At 51.5% G+C, this 16,700-nt stretch overlaps 1 protein-coding gene across 3 annotated transcripts in view; it reads right to left on the bottom strand.

Annotated features, from left to right (window-relative positions):
• The window catches only part of TUB (TUB bipartite transcription factor), an 81,022-nt gene that overhangs the window by 33,725 nt on the left and 30,597 nt on the right, over window positions 1–16,700 (bottom strand). The gene's annotated exons all lie outside the window — the stretch shown is intronic.

Below are 16,700 nucleotides of genomic sequence, written 5' to 3'. Positions count from 1 at the left end.
CAGTGTGCAAGTGGGGAAAGAAGGGGGCAGCCCAGGGATCCAGGCAGTCCAGACAGATCCTGGGTCGGCCCCGGGCCATTTGCAAGGTGCGGGACTCTATTGCCCCCGGAGGCCGAGCTTGTGCAGGCGGCTTCCGCCCCCTCAGAGTGCTTCTGCAACCCCGGCCCAAGTCCCCAAACATCCCAGCATTATTGGTCTCACAAGTAGCCTCGCTCCTAGACTACAAGCGCCTTGGGACCAGGTCCAACTCTGCCCCCTGCTGCATGCCTAGCGCAAGCACAGCACATGACACTTGAGGGCATTTTCCAGAAAGGGACTCGGAATCAGGCTAGAGTACGCCAGGTCTCCAGCTTGCAGGGGGCAGAATGGGACTCAGAAGCCGAGAATCCTCTTGCCCCACAGCTGTGGTGCCCAGAGCAGGTGGCCCCGGGGGGTAGGTAGGAGCAGCTACAGCCTGACTCTACCCCAAAGTCTGCATCCTTTGCATGGTCCTCCGGCCCCCAGAGAGGAGTAAGGTCCAACCCCCGTGCACAGTGAGAGACCAGGCCTGGGATCGGGGCCAGCACATATGCAGCAGGCCTGCCCAAGGACTGAACCCAGGGCCCCCTCCCCAGGAACCGCAGGGAGTTGCCTAGTCCCTCCATCCTTACCCACTGCTGCCCCAGGCTCGGTGCCCCCCGAACCTCTCACATCTGTGCTACCGGCCTCCAGTAATGGCTCCTGCAGGGACAAGGTTGTCCTGCCGGGTGCCAGATGGGACCTCAGCCTGGTGCCCGAGCATGCTGGCTGCCACTTGCCCGTGTCAGAGCCCTCTGTGTGAGACAGGAGAACTGCTGAGCGTTCCCCACACACACACGGGTCCCAGGGACCTCCGGGCAGCTTCCTGCTGGGCCCACCTTCCTCAGCCAACGCTAGGATGACATGGTCGATCAGGCACAGACTGTACCAGCCACAGCGCTAACCACGGCATACACCCCGGTCCCTGTCTGTCAAACCCCAAGCTGGACTCTGGGGTCACGAAGAGAAACTCCCCACATCGGTAGGATTCTGAGGTCAACAGAGGTCAGCAACCACAGAAAGCACTCGACCCTGCTCTAGGCACTTGCGGAGGGAGAAGGCCGGCCACTGGCATCTGCTAGGCACCAACTATCTGTGCTGAGCACCTCCCCGTATTTGTTTCAGCGACTACACTGAGTATCTCCATCGTCCAGAACAGGAGACCGAGGCTCAGCGATGTAAACTGAGGTCGCATGGTAGCACCCAGATCGGACCAGATTGTGTGAATGTCAAGTCCTACTTCTGCTGCACCCAGCCATGTCTCAACTCCGTCAGGTCACCGTTTGGGGGTCCTGGGGCACTGACCATGTCTCCTCTGTCCATGGCCACCTGCCCCAGCTGCACCCAAGCTGGCCCCATGAACGGCAGGCCAGGAATGAGAGCGAAAGCGGATCTGCTGCTTTCCCAAAGCCTGGAGGACCTAGGTGGGCCCAGGAGAGCTCCCTGCTACCCAACGATGGGCATGCTTCACCTTCAGCCTGATGCCTTTCATCTGGGCTTGCCTTCTGCACACGGGAGCCCTGGCCAAACACAGCCCTTGTGCTGGAATGTGGACCCCCTGCCCAGCTTCTGCCAATTCCCCTCCAAGAGGCTGGGTCCTCCTGTCTGCACCATATACTGTCCTACCTTCCCCCAGCATCGTGCTTCTGCATGGAGAGGCCCCTGGTACAGAAACTCTAAGACCCCCTCGGTTTTACTAACTGCCCTCCTGCTCCATCCTGCCCAGAACACGCTTGAACATCCATATCTCTTTGTTCTCCAGTTTTCGGAGTCCTTTGACACTGTGACATCAGCCTGCTCTGCTAGTTCCCACTGACCACCAGCCACGTCTGCTTGGACCCTTCTCCGGCATCTGGCCTGTCTGTTCTGAGATCAGAGGGTGCCCCGCAGCCCTGCCTGCAACAGCCACGGCATCCAGATGTCAGCACTGGGTATCGTGCCTCTGAACCTCACTACCTCTGTCTTGAGTCCCGGATTGCACTGATGCCCCCTCCCTTCATTATCTGCAGGCCACAGTCTCAGACCCTGACTCAAGGCAATGTTCCCTAAGGGCCTTTTTTTTTTTTTCCAAACTCCCCCTGCTTGAACCTCAGCCAAGACACAAGGGCCCAGACCTCAATAAACACTCCTGGTCTTACCCAGCCAGCTGTTGGTCAAACTCTGGTTTGATAGGCAATAGGCGAGCTCTTGGTGCAGCTCTCCTAATGATCTTCAGGACCGAGACAACAGCTAAGTGTACTACAAAGCCTCAACTCTGGTTTCTCCCCATGTCCACAGGCACAAGCACAGCATGGTAATCTGTGCGCCCAGAAGGCCAGAGCCGGGCAGGTGGCTGTGTCGTCCCCCAGCAGAGCATGCCGAGCCAGGGACGAGCATGGGGCCAACGGGGTTCCCTCACCCCTTCATTTCAGCCCTCCCCAGGTCAAGTGCTTCTGCTTCCAAAGCACACTCAGAATCACAGCATCTGGGACAGTGGCCCTGGGGGGCATGCTGGCCTACTGCTGGGGGCTGTGGACTAAGCCTAGAGAACCAGAACTGTTTCCTGGCCCTGGTCCAGGCTTTGACTCAGAGTTGACCCCACCATAATCCCTGCAGGGCAAATGATGGCCATCAGGGTCTTGGGGTCCTGCACACCGTGCCTGGCATCACCGTCATTACAGTAATACACACTGAAAACAACCCGATGACACCACTCCTGACCAATACGGCGCTGGGAAAATCAAAACCCAACAGTACAGCTCCGAATAAAGAAAAACAATGAACCTTAACATTGGTGGGCTGGAGGGACAAGCCATACATAATTGGTGTCACAGTAAACAGGTTCGGTATTTCTGAAGAACTCTCTAGTAACGTGACAAGAGTTACAAAATTGCTCACGCCCTTTGACTTCGTAATTCCACTTGGGGAACGCTTCCCAGTCAAATACTAAGAAAGTAATTTGTACAGAGATATTCATAGCAGTGTTATTTATAATAGCAAGGAATTGGAAAGAGCCCAAAGGTTCAGCACTTGGGGACTGATGCAGCGAACTGGGTCGAGCGGGCACCTCAGCTGTTCCACAGCCAGGAAGGAGGCAGGGAAGTGAGCGGCACCAGGCAGGGGTGGGGGCACCCAGCCGGACAGGAAAAGCTCAGGCCAGCTCAGACTCCCGCAAACATCCCCGCAGTCACTTTGTGTCAATTCAGTGGTCAGTAGCCTTCGTGTTAATGATGAGGACTTTCAGGGTCATTTTAAATTAAGTGGATTCCTTTTTGTTTTTAGATACATTAAAAATGTTCAAAGGCAACTCCATCAGCAAAATTCCACAACTCTCCTTGGGACACCTGCCTTCCGAGCAGTCCGCTCTCTGACCCCTATTCTCCTTCCTCGGACGTCTGCACAGCCCGAGCCAGGCTCCCCCGTGGGGCTGATGGGGCAGTGCAGGGGTCGGGGTGGCCCCGGGTGCCTCACACGCTGAGCCCCAGGTGCTGGGCTGCGCGGACCCTTCCTCCTGTGGCTCCTGGGCCTGCGTCCCTTTCCTTTCTAAGTCTTTCTCCCTCACGGGCCCACCCAGTTCACCGTTCTTTCTCCTCTTGTGCCGCAGGAAGAGGTCACTGAAGAGCACGTTGGGCCTCCCCCTTGCGTGAGATCCTGCAGTCAGAACATCTGCAAGGGCAAAGCAGGAGCGCCGAACGGCGGCACCACAGGCAGCGGCCTGGCCTTCCCCACACCTACGATAGGACTGGCCCAGGGTGGGCGTCCCCCTACAGCAATGGTTTCTCACCCGGCTACGGCTGTCTATCAGAATCACCGGGGGTTTTAAAAATAGAGATTCCTGGGTCCCATCCCAGACTCTTTGCTGACAGGGCCTGGGAATGTGTATTTTTTAAACCCTCCCAGAGATTCACATGCGGCAAACCACTTTTCTAGAGACTCTGATGTCTAAGAGAGAAGACATGGCCTGCATTCCTGGGTTCCTGAGTTCAGAGGGCTCTTAATTTGGGCCAATGAAGTCAGTAGTCACAGCAGAGACCACAGCCCCTCATTGTGCAAACACACACATGCACGCACTACTCAAGGGAAGACCCCAGCCAGGTGGCCTAGGACATCAGGGAGGGCCCACCACAGGCCCCTAAGAGCCCTGGGGCTCCCTCATTGCGCGGAGGCCTGGAGCCAGCCTCGGCCGCTGCCCCAGCACTTGTGTTTCCCGGCGTCCGGTAGCCTCCCAGCTCTCTGGGGTCCCCTGCTGCCTGCTGCAGGTGCTCCTGGTCCGTGCCCGAGTCCCAGGGTGAGCAGTGGGGGCCTACGGCCCCGCCTGCCCTCGGCCATACTTACGGAGTCATTTTATAAAGCTGCGTCCTCCTCTCAAACGGCGACCCTCCCCAGGCCCAGGGCCACACCCCGGCCACGGGCATGGCCTGGACAGACTCGGTCTCACTGCCCCCTGTCTCCACGACACTCTTCAGCTTCACATTGGTGCTCGAGTCCCCCAGCCTGTTGTCAGGAAACACCGAGAGTCGTCACCCCTGCCCCCACGCTGCCACCCTGCCGAGTGAGAGCTGGTCCAAGCGTCCTCTGCGGTCCTGGGGAGCCCAGAGAACACGGGGAGGTAGAGGGAGGGACTCCAGGGAGGGGCTGGGGGGCTCCTCTCAGGGCCTTGGAGAAACTTTCTGAGCCCATCTAGGATACTGAAGAGAGGACAGGGAGGAGGCCACTTCCGATCTTCCTCCAAACTGTCCCTAAGGTAGCAAGAGAACCCATGTGCCCTTCATCCTTTAGGGGGTCAGGGGCAGAACCACCTTCCCAGCAATGGGAGGGTCATATATGCTGGGATACGAGCTTGGGCTGAGGGTACATGGGGAGCTGTGACCCCTCTGAGTTCACCAGAGGACCCCAGAGCCGGCTGCCCCCCCACAGCTCGGAGGCCCTGCCCTGAGGGAGGGGAGCCAGGCATGGGCTTCCCAGCGATGTGAGTCCCACAGTCCTGAAGGTCCTGGTTTCCCTCCAGAGGCACTGGAAGGGCACTGGGCTCCTATTCTGGGGCCTCCCCTCTCGTGGCCACCCCACACTCCGGTCTAGCCCCAGCCTTGCCTCCAGTTTGCTGACAGTGCCTGGCCGTCAGGGATGTCTGGGGTAGCTTGGGGGGGGGGTTGGAGGGCAGCCAGGGCGTACCCTGCTGAGGCCTCCAGCACAGTGGGCCCCATCACAGAGGTCAAGCTTGGGGAAGAACCCAAGTGTTTCGTGTCCTGGTCTGAGAACCTGTGCTCTCTGGAGAGACCACAGAGAACAGCAAGGGACAAGGAGGCTGACTTGCTGCTCCCAGCCAGCCTCACGCTGCATTTGGCCTGGGAGCAGAGGAGAAGGGCCCGCGTCACACGGACCCCACCTGCAACACACTGATGGCAGAGGCTGGTGACCCGCCACCCAGGAGGAGGAAGCAAACTGAGCTGCACCCATGACTGCTGTCACCTACGAGCAGGCAGAGCTGGGGCCTATGTGACTGTGGGCACGACCGTGACCCTGCTACATGGGAAATGGGCACTGAGGCCCACACAGTGTTCCTAAGAGGATACTTGGTTTCTCACTGTGTTTATTACTCTTCCGTCTCAGTGTCTATGTTGACAAGGCTTCACAGACTTGGGGTTCTTTGACCCAGTGGTTTTTAGCTGGCAGCCAACATAGAAAACAAAAAAGCCAGCGGCTCTGGATGAAACTGGGGGTGGGGTGGGGACTGGAGTACCAGCTCTCAGCCGCGCCTCTTCCCCCCACTGCTTCCCTGGGGATGCTTCTGGGTGACCCCAGGGCTCCAAATGTCATTTGAAAGTCACTGGTCTGGTCCAACCTTCTCTTTGGCAGATGAAGAAGCTGAGGCCCAGAGTGAGTAGTGATTTGCCAAAGGTCACACAGCAAGTTGGTAGCAGAGCCAGGACTGGAGCTAGAAACAGGGCCCCATGACTCCTAACCATCGGGGCTTCCAGCTCTTCACTGAAGGCAGCCAGCTGCCCACTTATGGTTCTGAACTCCTCCAATCCTCTCCAGCCAACTCTCTGGCTCTCCTGCGTGGAGGGACCTGGCAACTGAGCTACCCCTTCCAGAAATGAGACAAAGACAGACACCTGAGTTCCTGACCCTTTGGGACCAAATCTGGACAGCTGTTTGAGACTCTCATTCTGTGTGCTCCCAGATGACCTGTCCACTCCCATAGCTGACCCACCTGTCTGCAGGGGCTCCCAAATCTACTTCCTGGGGGCTCCCCTGAGTTCTTAATGCCTCTGGGCTCCTCCAGAACCACCCCCCAAGTCTCCAGGTCCAAACCTGAATGTCTCTTCCTCCAGATCTGCTCTTCTTCCTATTTCTGGCAACATTACAGGCCCCGCCATGCACTCCATCACCAGCCCAGAAGCCCAGATCCACCCTATCTCCCCTTCTAGCCCCGCTATTGGACCTCTGGCCTCCTCTGTGGGCCCCTCCCTGTCCCTGCCTCTGTCTGGGTTTAGCACCCTCCCCCAGTGTCTCCAGCCTCTTCCAGGCTCCCTATGTGCAGTTCTGCCCTTCCAAGAGCACACACTTTCCACACACTGCCCCCTCCCAGAGCACACAGCAGCCTATCACCTGTCTGCTGACAAGGATCCTTTGCCCCTCATTCCATAGGATAGAATCCACCCCCTGGCCTCTGCCTCCTGGCCCTCTCTGCCCTCCCCCCATCCCACCAGGCTGGCCCAACTCTGCTTTGCTCCAGCCACCCTGACCTCCCAAGGCAACTTCATCGTTCTTGTCTTGCTGGAACAATGTTTCTCCAAGTGTGGCCTGAGGGCCACCTGCTTCCCCAACCCCCAGCACTCCGCAGACTCCCGGGCACCGCCCTGCCCACACCTGCCAAGAGGGAATCTCTGCATTTTTACCAGACATCCCATGGGGGCTGCGCACTCAATGCCGAGGACCACTGCTCCAGGTGGAACACCCCGTTCTCCCTGTCCCAGCCCTCCTCCTTCTCCAGCTGGACAAGGCATCTCCTGCCTGTCCTCCTCCCCCCCCACTCTCCAGGGAGTAACCAGCTGTGACCGGGTGTCTCCTCCTCTGGGCTATGAGCATGTCTTCCCCTTTCTGTGAATCCCCAGCACGGGGCACCGAGAAGGGGCTTAGGCAGCGAGTACAGAATGAATGCATGCCAGGTGAGCTCTGGCCATCTGGCCCAGGACCAGGAGGAAGTCACAGCTGAGCTGCTGACAAGCTGCATCTTTTCTGGAAATCCGAGCAGCTGCTCCCGTGCCTCTGCAAGTTGCACCTGCCCTCCTTCACCTCCCCTCCTGTAGGATAAAGGAGGCCTGTCGGGGCTTGTGGGTAACTGGGGCCTAGCGAGAGCTTGAAAGAGCCACGGTTAACACCCGGCTCTCCGAAAAGATGTTTGCAGGCATACATACGTACGTTTATTATAAATTTTACTGATCTGAAGGATGTATGGCACATAACTTACAAATAAAAACTCCATATAGCCATTTGATTGTCTCAGAAATCAATGTACTCATTGATTTTCGCCTCACTGTTTGTCTAGCGCCCACTTATGGCTGCAATGACAAGTGAGCGGTGTTCCAACTCGAATGTTTGTTGATGCTTTCATTTAACAAGTAAGATGAAGGTGAAACAAAGGAAAATATGCCAGAACTTCACTTATTCAGTGATCTGAGTGACTTCTTTGCTCACTTGGTTAATCGTTTTTGAACACGGAGAGAATATTTCTTCAGTATTTTGGGCTTGAGAGCTATGCTGAATACAAGCAAATACCACGTGGCAGCCACAGACGGACACGCTTTGAAGTTTATCTGCACGACTCCTGGCTAAACAATCAACAAAACAGATCAAGTCTTCATTAGCATTCCTGACTGGCGCAGAATAAATGCACCCTCTCTGGCCAGTTTTGTGACACAGCGTGGAGCTGGGAAGAGTGTTTCCACCACACAGACACAACGGGCAGGCCTCGCGTCAAGAGCACAGGCGTGGTCAGATGTAGTTTAAAAAAAAGTGGTGAGTTTTGTGTATTTACCACCTTTGTTTTAAATTTAATTTATTTACATTTATAGAGTTCGATTCTTAATAGCAGCTATGTTTAACAACCGGCTTAACGACTTTCCTTCACTGCCCCTGAGGCCGTGCGGACCAGCCTCAGTCCCGTCAGCCCGCAGAACGGAACGGAAGCCGCCAGAACCCACCGGGCCACCGGAGGGCCAGTCCCGGCCCCTGGCCTCTGGTCTGGGCTGTGAGCTGCCAGAGACGGGATCCTCCGTGAGCCCCAGGCTCCTTACCTTTTCAGGGGACAATCATGGCCACCATCTCTCAAGGTGTAGGGAGGATTCTCTGCCCACGTGCCCCTTCTCCAACATGCTCCGCACTCAGGCACTCGCTCACGTGCGTCACCTCCCCCAAACACACACGGCACCTCACACGTACCATCCACACAGTACCCACACTTGCATATGCACGTGAAACTCCTCCACGTACTTCAAACACGCACACCCCCACCAAGTACATGTTACCCCCCAATTCAAGGCATTTCCCACAGCAGCGGAAACACAGCCCCCATCGCTCCAGACAGACCCCACACAGCTCCCGCCCTCTGGAAAACATACACACACACCCTGCATGCATATACACCATGGCCTACCTCCGCCTCTCTCCACGCTAGCCTGTCACAGGCGCCCGCACATGCGACCCCATCCGCTGAGCTCTCACACTCAACACATTCCTGTATCACCCCCATGTTCCAAGACAGAAGACCCCTCTGCCAGTCCCTAAGCCCACCCCCGGATCCAGGCTGCAGGAGGTGGGAGAGCCGGAGTGACATTCCCGGGGTGGACAGCATGCTTCCCTGGAGATCAGGCTCTGGCCCGAGATGCAGGGGGAAGTAAGGGGACTTGGGCGGGGGAGATGGGACAAGGACTGCTGGCTAAACACCCTGCTTTCCTTTAGGCAGAGCCTCAAGCATATGGGGGAGGGGGGCTCCAGCAGCCCACCTCCTTGCTGCTCTCCCCAGGATTCCCACCTGCTTCTGGAAGCTCCTCCCAGAACCAGCAAGAGCAGGCCTCTATGGGGGTATATGGGCCTTGCTCAGGGTGCAGTGAATGCTGAGCTCAGGCTCTCCTGGGCTCACAGAAGGGACCAGAAAGCTAGAGGCACAGGATCCAGGTGGGGAGCAGCTGGTAGGAAGGCAAACAGGGAAGTGAGGGCTCCCAACTACAAACCCTGTAGATACTCTCAGAGCCCAAGGGCATGTCCCCTTCCTGCATCCTGCCAGACTGAGGCCGTGACAGAGGCACATCCCGTCCTTGGCCGTCCCAATTCCCAGCTCCATCTAAGGGTCGGGACCTGCCCAGTCCCTCTGACCATCATCCTGTTCTCTGGCACTGTCCTCGCCTCCAGGCCCATCAATGGTAGAGGTGAGTCCTGGGGTGAGGGGTCTGGGTCTGCTCCCACCACCCCCGTGTCCATGTGGCCTGGGTGAGCGCCTCTCTCCTGGACCACCCCATCATCTGAGGGAGGAGGAGCCAGCGTCCAGCAACTGCCAGCAGGGCTCCAAGGCCCATGACGGGCAGAAGCCAGCACTGCCAGCTCACTCTGAGAGCGGCCTCAGCCTGGACCCTGATAGACACAAGGAGGCCACCTCAACAGCACATCGCCCCTTCTTACAGCATCACCCAGCAATGATCCAGAGTGATGGACCAGGCCTGAAAGGATGCTAGTGGGGTGGACACTGCCCTTTTTAGAAAGTATGTGCTTGTTCTCACTCTTGTGTGTGCGCAGGCGCTCTCTCTCTCTCTCTCTCTCTCTCTCTCACACACACACACACACACACACACACACGTGCGCATACACTTGGGCCCAAAGACAGGCCATCCTAGACTGGCCCCACCCTAGTGCCGCCTGTTCTCTCTGGACTCTGCATCCTGGTCCTCCCAGAAGACACTGCTTGCAGGTTTCCATGGCAACAGCAGTTGGGTCCCCAGTTGATGAGTTACAATAAGTCCTTCCCTCTGTCTAGCCTGGGGAGTTTCCAGGGGACACAGGCTGGGCATCTAGGTCTGGGCTCCAGTCTTGCCTTGGCCATGACTCATCTCTGGCGTGGGACAAGTCCCTAATCCCCTGGTGTCAGTGTCGCCGGGGCTCAGGGAGGGAGGGTGCACTCCGACCCTTTGAGCTCTGACACACTGACTCTCAGTAATTCCCCTACATATCAGAGACCTCTAGTTAAGAAGGTAACTTCAAGAGCTCTTACTCACAAAAGCAACAGAAGAATGAACAGATCCTGGGAAACTTTACAAGAACTGTCTCGGACATACACAAAAACACACTAAAACGCTAATAAAACAAACATGAAATCTAACCTGTAAAAACACCCACGATAAAAAGAGACGCCCCCTCTGTTCCTGTATGGCCCTGTAATTTTGTCAAATCAATGTACAGATTCGGATGCCATTCTAATCACAAGCACAGTAGGATTTCTGTTTTCAATGGGATAAATTTATTTCAAAATTCACCTGGAGAAATAAGTCAGTTTTCCAAGATAACCAAGAAAATGTGCTAAGAGAAAAAGAATAAGGACTTGCCACACCAGCTACGAGACTGTACCATGAATCTGAAATAAAAGAGTGGCACTGGCTCGGGAATGACCAACGGACCAGCGCAATGTGGAAACAGACCCCCATCTGCAGAGGAAACTGGGTTATGATGAACATGGCCTCACAGAATGCTGACGACATGTTTAGTCAGTGTTTCCAGATCAACTTGCTGCCCACGTGGGGAGCACAAGAGTTCTACCCCTCCCCCATGTCACACACAAGACCTGACAGAGGGGTTAAAGACCTATTGTAAAAAACAAAAGAAAACAAGAAGACTACAAGTAGGAAATGTTGGAGAATATTTTTCTAATCGTGTGTAGGAGCTTTTCTAAGTATGTTCCTAAATCCAGAAGCCATATGGATTTTATCAGGTTAAAAACAACAGTCTCCTGTTCGGCAAGAGACGCTGTGCATGGGACTGAATATAAAGCTGGCAAACAGCACTGAGGGAGGCAGTGTCTGGGGGGGCTATTCACATGGGGAGTCTTTCTGGAAGGAAATGTGATCCTATGAACGCACCAAAGACCTTTAATGAATATGTCTGAGGCAGTCGTTGTTTTCGAGCCAGGAATTTCCCTTCCCTGAAGCTGTTCTAAGAAAGTTACCAGGTGAGCATGGAAATTTGCAAAGATGATCACCACGGAGGGTTCTGAAATTCTTGAAATGACCCAGATAGGAAAATGGTTAAATACATTTCAGAAAGTCCATGAAAAGAACCAAGATATAGTCATTAAAACAAAATTCATCTAAAAATGTTTAATGATATGTAAAACCATGTTACATGAAAAATTGAGAGAACCAGCTACACGACTTTGTTAAGATATGCACACACAAACATGGAATTGCCACTTGTGAATAAACTCATACTGTACTTTTTTTCAGATAACACCCGAAAAGATTTTTTTCCAAAATAGAACCTTAAGAGAATTGAAACCCGTTTTTTTTTTTTTTTAAAGTAGGCTCCATACCCAGCATGGTGCCCAATGTGGGGCTCGAACTCAACACCAAGATCAAGCCCTGAGCTGAGATCAAGAGTCGGATGCTTAACTGACTGAGCCACCCCGGTGCCCCTGAAACCCATTTTTTTTTTTTAATGAACAATTTTCTGAAGTAACAGCACAACACAAAACCACCTTACTTTTGGATCTACTCTGCAAAGCTCACAACTCCACTCCACTCCCTGTTGTCCCCAGCAGCACAGCACCAGGGACTAGCTGTGGGCACGAGCCACCTGAGGCTTCCTTCCTGACCCTGAGCTGAAGCTCTCCTCTGTGACAGCAGCCTTTCTTTGAAGACTATTCGTGCAGAGTTCATAAAAACGTATCCTTCCCCAAAATACCAATGCTATTGTAAAAATTAAATGGTTGAGAAAAGCACAGGGAGAAAGAGGTAAGAGAGAGAATAGCCGCAGAGCATATATTTTCTTTTAAGTCTAAGATAGGCAGAACTTACTTTTAAGACGACAGACTTCACTAGAAGGGAAAATAACACACGACTTTACCCAGGAATTTCTGCTTTACGGTGCATCTTAACTCATTTTCTTTTTTCTTGTTCTTTTTTTCCCCTCTCTTAATGAACTAGGGGTTACCAGGGTGGACGCATAAGTAAAAGATTAAAAAGAAATGCACTGGGGCGCCTGGGTGGCTCAGTCAGTTAAGTGTCTGCCTTCGGCTCAGGTCATGCATGATTCCCGGGTCCTGGGATCGAGCCTGCATCGGGCTCCCTGCTCGGCGGGGAGTCTGCTTCTCTCTCTACCCTTCCCCCCTTTTCGTGCTCACTCTGTGTTAAATAAATAAAATCATTTAAAAAAAGAAAGAAAAGCATGAAGGAGAAGAGGTTCAATTTTATTATTCACTGGGGAGAGACAATTCCAACAGCACAACCAACAGGGCACACTCATCAGGACAGCTAACGTAAGACAGGAAAAATCAAAGTTTGGTGAGGATGTGGAGCAAACCGGCCTCACGCACACTGCTGCTGAAAGGGTACTGGCAAAACCATTTTGGAAAACTCTGGCAGCATTTACTAAAGCTGAACAGAAAACTCAGCAATTGCACACCTGGGTACCTGCCCATGGAAATGCACACACGTGTGCCCCAAAGGACACGGACAAGCCTGTTCCTAACAGCACTAGGTCATGACCACCAAATACTTCAAAATCCTGGACTGCCACCCAGAGTGGGATGGGTGTATAAATTGTGCTGTCATCACACAATTACATTCTATATAGTGACGATAAGTGAACGACCGTGGAGCTATAGACCTAACACAGATGGATCTCCCCAATATCATAGTGACCGAAACAAGGCACGCTCAAATCGGGATATTATCCCATTTATGGAAATGCTGAATGCGAGCAAACTTAATCAATGATATTAGGAGTCCAGACAACTGCTTTGGGAGGAGGCAGTTACCAGAAGCGGCTCAAAGGACCTTCTAGGGTGCCGGCAACATTCTGTTTCTTAGTCTGGGTTTTGTTAACATGACTGTATTCAGCTGTGAAAATGTATTATAAGCTGTGCACAAAAAAATCTATGCTTTTTAAAAAATTTATTTTTAAGTTGAAGTAAGCTCTAGGCCCAACATGGGGCTCAAACTCGTGGCCCTGAGATCAAGAGTCGCACGCTCCACTGACTGAGCCAGCCAGAGATTCCAATTTGTGCTTTTATATATACTATTTATACTTTGAAAACTTAAAAGAAATAAATCAAAAAGTTAACAGGAATTATCTCCAGGTGTTGGGATTATAGCTAATCTCATTTTTCTTCCTTATACTGTTTCATGTATTNAAAAAAAAAAAATTTATTTTTAATTTGAAGTAAGCTCTAGGCCCAACATGGGGCTCAAACTCGTGGCCCTGAGATCAAGAGTCGCACGCTCCACTGACTGAGCCAGCCAGAGATTCCAATTTGTGCTTTTATATATACTATTTATACTTTGAAAACTTAAAAGAAATAAATCAAAAAGTTAACAGGAATTATCTCCAGGTGTTGGGATTATAGCTAATCTCATTTTTCTTCCTTATACTGTTTCATGTATTCCAAATTTACTATAATGTTTTAATCACTTTACAATACATGTTCACACCACATGATGCCACCATGCTTCTAAAAAACGTGTTGTGGAGCTGGCCTGGGCCACAAGCTACCACTTCTTTTCCTGAGGAGTATCTACTTCCTTTTCTCCTGATCCTGGGCCAGTGGTTCCCAAATCTGTCTGGACATCAGAGTCAACTCGGTAGCTATTAAAAATTCCAATTCTAGGGTCCCACTCCCAGAGATTGGGATTCAGTTGGTCTAGGATGGGCTCCAATATGGCGTCCCTCAAGCTCTAAAGTAATGGGAGTTTGCGTCACAGTGTCTGAACTGTCGCAGCTTCAGCTCCCCCTGCTGGACAGGGGCTGGGAAAGCCTGCCTGGGGCACCCAGAGTCCCCCTCGGTAGGGCTGGGAAATGAGGACTAGGCCCTAGGATTTGGGAGCTTCCTGGGAGAGAGAGAGCTTGGAAAGCCCAAGGCAGCCCTGCTTCAGCCAGTCTATCGGACAGGGAGTAGAGCAAAGCCCTTAGGATCACAGATATGCAGTTAAATAGACAAGGGCTCACATCCTGCTCTGTAACAAGCTCCATGACCTTGGACTTAACCTCTTCGAGCCTTAGCTATCTCACAGAAATTCTAACACCTATTTCACAGAATTATGAATATGGAAGAAGACAATGTATTTAAAACATTTAACACAAAGCCTGGCATGTAGTAAGATCACAATGTTAAGAGTAATGATATATGCTATGTGTAAGGATTATAAAATACTCAATACTTAGAGTATTACTACATTTGTATATGTTTAATATTCTATATAACTATATAATGTTATATATATATATAGTATAGAGAGATGTATTGATATTGAATAGGAATAGTCCCAATTACGGAAAATTGGATGTTTTGATGATTGTTTTAGGAAATACACTTTTATCTATTATGGTCTCCTTTTGCAGATGTTATAAATCAAAATTCATTCATTCATTCATTCATTCATTCAACAGAAGTTAAGGGTACAATCTTTGAAAATTTGCCTCACCAGTGATGTGACAACGTGACTTTGGGCAACTTACTGTCCGCCCCATGTTTAGGTTCCTCATTTGTGAAATGAGAATGACAATAGGACCCACCTCAGAGGGCAGCTGTCACTACTGCATGAATCTGTATAAATGGCTAGAAGCATCTGTGGTGCGCTGTAAGTTGTCAGTAAATTTCAGCTGTGCTTGTCCCTTCGACATTTATCTATGAGTGCTTGCTGTGTCTCTGCGCTGCCGGCTGAGGACACAACAATGAGAAAGACAGACATGGCTCCTGTCTTCATGCAGCGTGTCATTGAATCACAGTAAAGTGTATACTTTTTAAGTAGCCAAGCAAGTGGGACCTTTCCCAGCAGAGTCGCGGTGCGTGGCCGCACACCCCAGTCATCACAGCCCTTCATCACGCCCTAGCCTAAAATCTCTTTTCGATAAGAATTTCCTGTGACACAGCAGGCTTCCTGTGGCATGGTTTATGACCCTCGTGCAGAAGAAGGCTCTGCTAAGGAGCCCAAAGCCCAGCCACCCTAACACCGTCTGTGGGGCTCAGCCCACTCTGGTTGGGATGAGGTCTCAGAGCTCCCTCTGAAGCAGGTATCATGCAGCCACAGGCAAGCTCACATAAGGCTAGCCCCACAGGCAAGATCACATAAAGCTAGCCCCTGCGCAGCAGACCAGGGTGATAGCAGAGACCCTCAACCCAGGACCGTCCAACTCTAGAAGGAAGGCTCTGCTGCCTGGAGTATTACTACATTTGTATATGTTTAATATTCTATATAACTATATAGAAGTGGAAGACAGACTGTGAGTTTGCAGGACTGGTGCAGATGGGAAAGAGATCAAATCTTCGGCTGAGTGCTGACCTGATGTGAGGACACTATGTGAGGCTGGCAACAAATCACCAGAGAGGAGCAGGCAGAAGAGTCCCAGAAACTCTCAGAAGGCTGGGAATAGTTTGTGTTCCTATCAGAGTATAAAGACCTCCTAATACACAGGACATCAGGCAGAGTCCTCGGAAGAGTACTGCCTTAGTGGTGAGGTTGAATTAGCCCTGGCTAAAGGCTGCTCTGGCCCTACCCTAGCAAAGATGAAAAGAAAAGCTCAAAAGGATCCAAATTCTAAACAATTTAACTGAGTCAGAACAAAGCCCAACACTATTTAAAGGAATGAAACAAAGCCCAGCACCCAACAATGCAAAATTCACAGCAACCATCCTTGAATCAAAAATTACCAAACATGCAAAGAAATCAGGAGTATCAAACACATACTTACAAGAAAAATCAGTCATGAGGAAAATACCTAGAGATGACAAAGATGATAGCATTAGCAGACCAGAACGTGAAAAGAGCTATTACAGCCTTACTCCATACAGAAAAGAAGGGAGAAGAAAATACGGCTATAATAAGGAGAGAAAATCGAAGATGTGGCTAAGACCCAAATCAAACTTCTGGACTTGAAAAACACAATACCTAAAACAAAAAATACACTACATAAAATTAGATACCACAGAAGAAAAGATTATGAATTCAAAGACACAGCAATAGAAATATTCCAAAATAAAGCTCAGGAAAAAAGTGCTGAAAAAAGAAGTTATCAGTGAATTGTAGCACGATATCAAGTTGTCCAACATACATGTAATTGGAATTCCAGGGTGGGGGAGGGAAAGGAACTGGGGAGGGGAGGCAGAAAAAAATATTTGAAGAAATAATGCCCCAAATCTTTTCAAATTGGATGAAAATTATAAACCCACAAGTCCAACAACTTCGAAAGACTTCAAGCAGAAGAAATATAAAGAAAGCTACACCAAGATACCTCATGATCAAATTGTTGAACATTGGTGATAAAGAAAAAAATCTTAAAAGCAGCCAGAATAGGGGAAGGGAATGCACACTGCAAACAGGGACAAAGAAAAGAAAGGCAGCACACGCCTCATGAAATCATGCAAACCGGAAGACAGGGCCGTAACATCTTCACAGCCCTGG

Source organism: Ailuropoda melanoleuca, chromosome 8, assembly GCF_002007445.2.
Source record: "Ailuropoda melanoleuca isolate Jingjing chromosome 8, ASM200744v2, whole genome shotgun sequence".
Classification (NCBI taxonomy): Eukaryota; Metazoa; Chordata; class Mammalia; order Carnivora; family Ursidae; genus Ailuropoda; species Ailuropoda melanoleuca.
The sequence above is the reverse complement of the archived record's forward strand: the minus strand, read 5'-3'. Positions and strand labels throughout refer to the sequence as shown.